Raw genomic sequence first — 9,131 nt, 5'->3', positions numbered from 1 at the left:
GCCAACCAATTGGTACACGCCTCGCGCAGAGCGTGGGCGGGCCGCCTTCTCGAAAATCCCGCCCACCGCCGCGCGATTGGTCCCGCCCTGCGAGGGAGGGGCGGGATCACCTGAAGCGGTGGGCCTCTCCGGACCTAGCAGGAGAGCAGGAAGGCGCATGCGCGGGCTTTGGAGTTTCCGCCCCGGTAAGGCCGGCCGGAAGCGCGAGCGCACCTGGAGACGAGCGGGGCGGGTGGGCCTTTTGCGCACGCGCGGGCGCGCGCCTGGTGGCCCGGGGCCCGACCGGAGCGCGCGCCCCACTGGGGGATGGAGAGCGCTGCTCAGCGGGTTGCGGGGACGCGGCGGGGCTGCTGGGTTGGGCCGCCCGGTCCCCGCTTCCACTTGGGGATGCTGCAGCTTGCAGCTTCGCTCCCCCTCACCCACTCGCGTCGTTTAGAAGTCCGGCTGCAACTCTGCTTGCAAAATTCAAGTTTTCTCGCTTCTGCAGCAGTTTACTGGGGAGAACGTCAGGCCTCTCCTCGCTCGGTTTTGTCCATCAGGTCCGGAGGGGTCGAGTGGGCGCCGGGAGGGAGGGAAAGAGGGCTGAGGCCCGGGATGCTCCTCGCAGCTCCGGTTTCCCTGGGGACTTCTCCTAAACCAGCCCTCCAGGGCTTGCTTGATTTTCTTTTTTATTTATTTTTAACTTCTGAAGCCGTCTTCTTCCCTTCTTCCAGCTGTTTCTTGGCTGTTTGCTGTTTTCACCAATGACAGCCTCAGCCTTGTGTTCGTTTCCCTGAGTGGAGGGACGGAGCCGTGTCCCTGATAAGAACAGACTAAATCGTTCTCTGCCCCAGTCCCTCCTCACAGGGACCCTGTTTAGCGTTGGCCATGCTGGGGGGGTGAGGAGGAGACCCCCACGTCCCCACCCACCTGCAGAGGGCTCACCAGAGCGCCTGCTGCTTCTCAAACAGCTGTTGGGCCCTCCTGTGAGCCGGGCCTGGGCGTCCGCGCAGGGTTGCTAAGCTGAGATGGCCAAGAAGAGGTGGTTAGGGTACTTCATCCCTTCCTCCCCTCATCTCCTGCCTGCCTCAAATCCCTTCTGACACCTTGCACCCTCCTTCCCAGTACTTGTGACATGCTTCAGTTTTCCCATGTTTTTGGGAGTCACCCACCTCTGTCCTGGAATGAAAGCTCTGAGAAGGCAGGGACCACGTCTGCTTTGCTCACTGCGAGCAGGTCGCATGGTCCCTGACTCCGGGCGGCGACTCAGATGGTCTTCGCCGGCTGCTGGAGCTGAGGGAGTGTGGTTTCTTCAGGTTAACTTTGCCCCACTGGGGTTCAAAGGTGAGAAACCCATCTTTCCCCCTGAGGGGTTCAGTTCACCAAAGGTTTGTGGGAGAATTTAAGGTTTTTCTGGTCATTTTGGTTGGAAGTACAGATGGAAAGCATACCCTTCCAAGCTAAATGATAATAAGGCTGCCTTCTCCACCGCCTGGTCAGAATCACCTGCTCAGTGACTCAAGCTGAGCTAGAAATGAAGTGTGGCGCTGTGATGGGGCTCCGTGACAGTCTGGTCCCTTGATGCTCTTAAGAATTATGGAGGGCGCCCAAGTGTTTTGTTTATGTGTTACGTCTTTCACTCTGCATGGTATTAGCATTAAAACTGAGAATTTTCCAAGACACAAGAATACACAAGCACACATTCCAGGTAGTCATCAGGGTGATGATGTCATCACATATGTCCCTTCTGGAAAACCCCATCTTACACCTGGGAGACAAGGAGGCTCAGGAGAGCAAGTGACATCTTAGTATTGTGAAAATAGTTTTGGCTGAGAATTCTCGAAAAAGGTCTCAGGGACTCCCAGGGACCCCTCTTTGAGAACTGCTGACTAGAAAACATGTCACCACTTTTAGGGGTCTGTCCCCTCAGCTGTCACCCTCCTCTCTCCGATTGCCAGGGCCATGCCGTGGGAGCCGGGGCCCCAGTTCTGTGTGAGCAACTGTTGGGTTGAGCTTTATTGCTGTTATCCGTCCTGATTTATCAGACCCTTTCGAAAAGGAAGTTCGTGGGTGCCAACGCACCTGTGTGGGCCCTGCATTCCAGGAGCTGTTGTCACGTCCTCTCTCCCCTCCCCCGGGTGTGGCATCTCTCTTTACTTGGACTTTCCTTTCTAGAAGGGAGGGCCAGGCCAGAGCTTCCTGGATCTCCTAAGTGGAATTTGCTCTGAGGCCTGCGTCACAAGTGCGCCTGGGTTGTGTAAGGCAGGAATGTGGAAAATAGTTAGAATTTGATAAAAGCATTGTGGAGGAGGGGCACCCTCTCACTCCGAGGGCTGTGACGGCCACAAGCTTGTTCGCAGCGCCTGAATTTCAGCCTTTCTGGAGAAGCATGAAGCCCAGAGAAACAGCACAGAGAAGAGTTTATATTCCTGTTTCTTCAGTTTGAAGACTGAACCCTAATCTCATTTCTCTCCATCATGCCTCCCCACCCCCAAATCCTCAAGCTAAAGCTGATCAAGATCTACGTGTGGAATGAAAAGCTAGTCCCGTGCCTGGGAGAATTCATACTCAGTGAGTTAGGGAGATAAGCGAGGTGGGTGTATGCCGTGGACGCCATAAATTAGAGGCTCAGAAAATGATTCGTTAGGAATGGTCTCCTTATTACACCCACACACTGTCAGATCTTTCCAGCCCTTCTCTACCTTCGGAAAGAAGCTAGTGAGAGTTACATTTCTACTCTATCCTCCTTTTCAATGCTTTCTGTCTTTATCTTCTTTTACAATGTAACACAACTGTTGTGTTTTTGGAGTCTGCCTTGTGAGGCGGAAAGGGTTCGTAATTTTCCACAATTATTTTTTATTGATTCTGTCTCACACATGATACTTTTTTCTTTCCTTCCTTCTCCACCTCTTAGGGAAAAAAAAGAAAGAGGTGGCAAGAAATCATATATATTGGTGGAGAGATTTTTTTCAAGAAGTTTCTCTTGCCAGCTCTTTTTCTCCTTGATTGCCCAAGTCCCATTTTTGATGGAGCTGGTTAATAATTCTCTGAGAAAGGGCTGAAGTGTATATTTATGAATCTCAGACTACTCACCAAAGCATTTTCAGCCCTTTTGCAGGGCTGGAATTAAGTCATATGATCTATTTTCTGGTTAATAGTTTATAACACTTTAGTACTTTGTGTGGGGGTGGGGTGGGAGTGCTAATGAATTATCTCCTGGAGCCTTAAGAAGGTGGATGGCTTTTTAGGTAAAAACCCATATTCCTGGGGGGCAGTATGTGCCAGGCACTGTGCCTGAGCCCTGCCCTTGAGCCGTTTGCTTGCCGACCTTTCCCCTCTCTGGGACTCAGTGTCTCCATCTGTAAATGCAGGCGCCTGATGAGATCATCTCCGCAATCCCTTCCAGCGATTCACATTCTATGGTACCCCAGGGATGCTGGAGATTGATAATTATTTCAACATTACCAGGGGATGCTGGAGATGGGTAATTATTTCAACATTACCAGGGGTGAACTGGCAGGAGCAGGGTAATCTTTCCACCAGTGTCCGTAGACGGGCTGCAGCCACCAGCTAAAGTCTTCCGGTCCCTAGAAGGTGCTGATGAAGATGATGATAACGAACATTTCTGAGGGTCCCACCTGGTGCCGGGAACTGTGCTCAGTGCCTCCCCATGGATTATCTTATTTACTCTTAAGTAGCATGAAAGACCTTTATATTTGGAGGCACTCAGATCTTAATTTTTTTTAAGTGATAGATATTAATTTGAACCCTTACTCTGCTCCTTGCTGGCTGGGTACCCTGACCCTCTTCCTTTAAGCACTCAGAGCCTCAGATTCCTCCTCTATAAAAGGGGACTGGCAGCGCCTACCTCACGTCATTGTTGCAGGAACAGATGAGAAACAATACATGGCACTTCTCTGCAAACCATCAAGTGCGGTGCGAATATTAGTGGTTATTATTTAGCAAATAACACTGCCTATCAAAGCCTAGGTAGAATTTCAAGAAACCCTTTGAAAGAAAACAGAAATGTGTAATAAACCATTCTTGTTTTCACATAGGGCGACCTTTTAGTGGGCATCTCATAATTACAGGGGCTGAGATGCAGCCTGCAGTGCTCATTAAGAACATGACTTCACATTCCGCCTCTGCCATTTCCTAGCTGTGTGACCTTGGGCAAGTTCTTAACTTTTCTGAGCCTCCATTGCCTCATCTGGAAAAAGGGGATAAGAGAATTAGTTGTTGTCTTCATTCCTGTATGAAGCACTTAAGATAGGACCCAGCGCAGAGTAAGACTCCGTAAATGTTGCCTGTTATTGGCATTATTGCTATAATTATTTTTATTACCGCCTTCCATAATAGAATTCAGTAACATAATAAGTATTTATTGGGTCTCAACTGTGTATATAACACTGTCTTTGGCTTGGAGATAAAAGATAGTAAAAAATAAAAGAATGAAAACACGATTCTTATGATCCAGCACTTCCCAGTTCCCACACAGGTCAGTTCAGCAGACACCCCTCAGCACCCACCAAAGATCATCAGGCAAGGAAACACAAACACGAATAGGATGGAGTTCTTGCCTCCGAGGAACTCGGGTCCAGCTGAGAAGTCAGGCCGACGAGAGGTGTCTTCTGGAAGTGATAGGCACAGTGGTTAAGGGTGGTGGGGGGCTTGTGGTGGTTAACATCTGGCTCTACCACCAACCAGCTGTGGAACTCTGGGCATGTGTCTTTTTTTTGGGGGGGGGGGTGAGGAAGATTGGCCCTGTGCCAGTCTTCCTCTATTTTGTATGTGGGATGCCACCACAGTGTGGCTTGAGGAGTGGTGTGTAGGTGGGTGCCAGAATCCGAACTGGTGAACCTGGGGCCACCTAACCAGAAAGTTTGAACTTAACCACCACACCACCAGGCCAGTCCCTGGGCACGTGTCTTAATCTCTCTAAAGACCACTTTTTTCAGGAGAACACTGAAAATAATACTATTGTACTTATAAAAGTAATACTATTTACCTTCTTTGAATTAATAAGTATATTGAGTGTTTATTCTGTGCCAGGCAATAATCTAGATGGTGGGTACAGTAGTAAAGAGGACGACACAGTCCCTGTCCTCCATGAGCTGGCATTCCAGGGGGAGAGAGCAAGACACAAAGTAATTAAAGTATACAATGTGTTAGTTATAAGAGCCCTGGAGGAAACTAAAGCCGGGAAGGGATGGGAGGCCTCGGGGCGGGGCTGAGGTGTGGAAGAACAAAGAAAATGGACAATAGGGAGGCAGGGCTGGCCTCTCAGGCAAGCCGGAGGCAAGAAGGCGATGATCGGCGTTTCGCCGTGGGGGGCCCGGGGGTGGGGGGACCCTTCCAGGCCGGCTGGGCCTGGGTGTGGGGTCTGAGAGTGCTGGGGCTCGCTCGGTGCCTGGTACACGGCGAGTACTCAGGAGACATCAGCTGCTATTTTGAGCCATTACGCAGTGCTAAGGCCAGGGTCTGAAGGAGGGGGTGGGAGCAGAAACGGGAGAATGACTGAGTCAGCCCGGGGGCAGGGGGGTCTGGAGTGCTTCACGGGTGAGGTGACGTTGGTTAGGGCTCAGGCAGAAGAATGAGTAGGAGTTTGCTCGAGGCCTGGGGCTGGGGGAGGAGGCATTCCGGGAGGTGTGGGCCGGGGAGGGAGCACAGCGTGTTCCCTGAGCCGTGGAGGGGGTGTGGGTGTGCGCTGGGCGCCGGCCCTCTCTGGAGGTGGGGGCTGGAGAAGGGGGTGGGCCCCAGATGGGAAGGGCCCCAAAGGCCACCGTGGGAGGTTATGCTTTCTCCAGTCGGTGCTGGCAGAGCCCTGAAATGTCTAAAACTGCAATGAAAGGCTCAGATGTGTTTTAATAAGATCTACCCAGGAGGTAGGCACTGTGGGCAGCAAATTAATGTCTTGCAGGGCAGAGTATGGTTCATGGGACTTAGAAGGAGGCAGGACATCCCTTCATTCGTTTCTTCGTGGATTCAGCACATAGTCACTGAGGTCCAGCTGTGTGCCAGGCACAGGCTGGATGCTGGGCTGCACTGGGGAGTGAAACCATGTCTTTGCACAAGGGAGACAGATAAGAAGCGAGCGAACCCAGTTTCAGGGGGCGGGGGGTGGGGGGGGAGTGTCACAAATGCAAGTGCTCTGTGCCCTGTGCCCAGGCAGGTGAGGGAAAGGCTGAGGATCCTGGGCGGAGACTCCTGCCCAGGCCAGGACCCACGGCCTGTGTGGGAGTGTGCTCTTCAGAGTGGCCCACCTTCTGATTCTTTGAGAGAGGCTGGACATTTTTATGTAAAATTTCCTGGTTTTTTTTTAAAGATTTTATTTTTTTCCTTTTTCTCCCCAAAGCCCCCAGTACATAGTTGTATATTCTTTGTTGTGGCTCCTTCCAGTTGTGGCATGTGGGACGCCACCTCAGTGTGGTTTGATGAGCAGTGCCATATCCACGCCCAGGATTCAAACCAACGAAACACTGGGCCGCCTGCAGCGGAGCGCACGAACTTAACCACTCGGCCACGGGGCCAGCCCCTAAAATTTCCTGATTTTTAAATGTTAGAACTGCTCAAACAGAGCGTAGTGACTGAAGATAAATGGAGAGAGTGTGTGAGTGAGTGTGAGTGTGTGTGTTCTGCTCAGGACAGGTTGTGGGAAAAGATCCAAGGAGGTGATATTTAAGTGTTCTAAGGCGTTGGCGGTGGGGAGAGAGAAGAGCACGTGCCCAGGATCCAGGCCCAGAAAAACTCAGCGTGTGAGGAAGTCAGAGGAAGCGCCTGCCTGGAGCTGCAGGAGCAGAGGAGAGGAAGGCCCCAGATGGGCCTGGGGCGGCCGGTGGGCAGGGCCGGGCCACACAGGGCCTTGTAGGTCAGGATGAGGGGTTTGGATTTTATTCCGAGTTCACTGAAAACCCAACTCTGAAAAATTAGAAATAACCAAGGTCTGAGGTACCTGACGCTAGCTCTAGAAGAGGCAGGAAATGAAAAGGTGTCCTAGGGAGGAGGATGGGGGGAGCCAGGTGGTTCTCCGAGTACTCAGTCACCCCTGAGGAGAGGATGAGCCGCGGGAGGAGGGGGAGGCAGGCAGCACACTGGACTGATTTCCAAGACCCGGGGAAACCTCGGGAGAAGACATTCGGATAGGCGGGTTGGCGCCATTTTGTAGAGAGCATTGAACCAAGATCTTTAGATTTTGTCCTGTAAGCCAGAGGGTCCCAAACGTGCCTGAGGATAAGAATCAACTTGGGTGTTTACTAAAAATTCAGAGGCTGGCCTGGTGGCGCAGCGGTTAAGTGCACACGTTCCGCTTCGGCGGCCCGGGGTTCACTGGTTCAGATCCCAGGTGCAGACATGGCACCACTTGGCAAGCCATGCTGTGGTAGGCGTCCCACGTATAAAGTAGAGGAAGATGGGCACGGATGTTAGCTCAGGGCCAGTCTTCCTCAGCAAAAAGAGGAGGATTGGCAGCAGATGTTAGCTCAGCGCTAATCTTCCTCAAAAATAAATAAATAAATAAATAAAAATGCAGATTCCAAGGCCCCCTTCTGTCATCCCATTTCTGGAGATCTGGAATGGGGCCCAGGGAACCTGTAATTTTTTAAAAATTTTATTTATTTATTTATTTTGCTGAAGAAGATTAGCCCTGAGCTAACACCTGTTGCCAATCTTCCTCTTTTTTTGCTTGAGGAAGATTAGCCCTGAGCTAACACCTGTGCCAATCTTCTTCCACTTTATATATGGGTCACCGCCTCAGCGTGGCTGACATGTAGGGTAGGTCTGCACCCAGGGAACTGAACCCGGGAACCCGGGGCTGCTGAATCAGAGCGTGCTGGACTTAACCACTGTGCCACAGGGCCAGCCCCTGGGAACCTGTAATTTTCTTTTTTAAAAAAAATTTTTTTTTATTTATTTATTTTTAGGAAGATCAGCCCTGAGCTCACATCCGTGCCCATCTTCCTCTACTTTGTATGTGGGACGCCACCACAGCATGGCTTGATAAGTGATGCATAGGTCCGGGCCCAGGATCCTAACCGGCAAACCCCTGGGCGGCTGAGGCGGGGCACGTGAATTTAACCACTGCGCCACCGGGCCAGCCTCTGGGAACCTGTAATGTTAACTCTCATCTGTGGGATTCTTGCCTTCAAGTGAGTTCAGGAAATGCTGGTGGAGGTGCTTGGGTGTCACTGCAGGTCTCTGACCTGGGAGTCAGGAACCGGTGTTTCAGGTAGATTCGAGGAGAGAGGGCTTGCAGGTGGCGAGACCAGTGAAGAGGCCCTCGGGTTTGTCGTAACTCAAGGCTGAAGGTCTGACTTCGGTCATGTAAGAGGACTGTATTAGTTTTCTAGTGCTCTCGTCACAAAGTGCGACAAACAGGGTGGCTTGAAACAAGAGAAATTTGATCTTTCACAGTGCTGGAGGCCAGAAGTCCCAAATCCAGGTGTGGGACCTTCCGGAGGCTCTGAGAGAGTCCGCTCACGCTTTTCTCCCAGCTTCCGCTGGCGGCCGGCGAGCCATGGCGCTCCCTGGCCTTCAGGCTCATTGATCCCATCCCTGTCTGTCCACACATGGTGTTTTCCTCATTTTAACCTTTAAGTTAGAAGTCACCTGAAAGTTGATGAAGAGAGGGAAAAGACGGAAGAATTTGTTGAAAAGCTGCTGGCCTGGCATATAATAAATTCTCTCCATGCTTGTCCCGTGAATGGCCAGAAACATTTACTGGGGACTTTGGGGGTGTAATGTCAGTGGCACAGTAGGAGTAAAAGCACATTGAAGGCCCCGGTAGAGTGGATAGTGAGGAAGTGAAGACCGTGGCAGCAAATGGCAAGAATAGACGGTTGCTGCAGGCAGCCACGAATAATAACCATGGGGCACCAAGCATGTGGGTGCTCGTCCTAAAGCCTTGACACGTCTACTCTTATTTTTTTTTTTTGGCACCTGAGCTAACAACTTGCCAATCTTTTTTTTTCTTTTTCTCCCCATTCCCCCCAGTAGATAGTTGTATATTTTTAGTTGTAGGTCCTTCTAGCTGTGGCATGTGGGATGCCGCCTCAACACGGCCTGATGAGTGGTGCCACGTCCGTGCCCAGGATTCAAACTGGTGAAACCCTGGGCCACCAAAGCGGAGAGCAGGACCAACCACTCGGCCGTGGGGC

At 51.5% G+C, this 9,131-nt stretch overlaps 1 protein-coding gene across 5 annotated transcripts in view; it reads left to right on the top strand.

Moving 5' to 3' along the window:
- Positions 1 to 57: 57 nt before the first annotated feature.
- RIPOR3 (RIPOR family member 3) overlaps positions 58 to 9,131 on the top strand; it is a 106,081-nt gene continuing 97,007 nt past the window's right edge. For 2 of the 5 annotated variants that reach the window (XM_070486128.1, XM_070486123.1), the window contains exon 1: positions 81 to 185. The gene's annotated coding sequence lies outside the window, so the exon portion shown is untranslated. Of the gene's footprint in view, positions 186 to 233; positions 540 to 7,930; positions 8,124 to 9,131 lie in introns of those variants that run through there. The other 3 variants (XM_070486121.1, XM_070486118.1, XM_070486117.1) reach the window with 3 other exon arrangements.

The sequence above is a fragment of the Equus asinus genome, chromosome 15 (assembly GCF_041296235.1).
Source record: "Equus asinus isolate D_3611 breed Donkey chromosome 15, EquAss-T2T_v2, whole genome shotgun sequence".
NCBI lineage: Eukaryota > Metazoa > Chordata > Mammalia > Perissodactyla > Equidae > Equus > Equus asinus.
The sequence above is the reverse complement of the archived record's forward strand: the minus strand, read 5'-3'. Positions and strand labels throughout refer to the sequence as shown.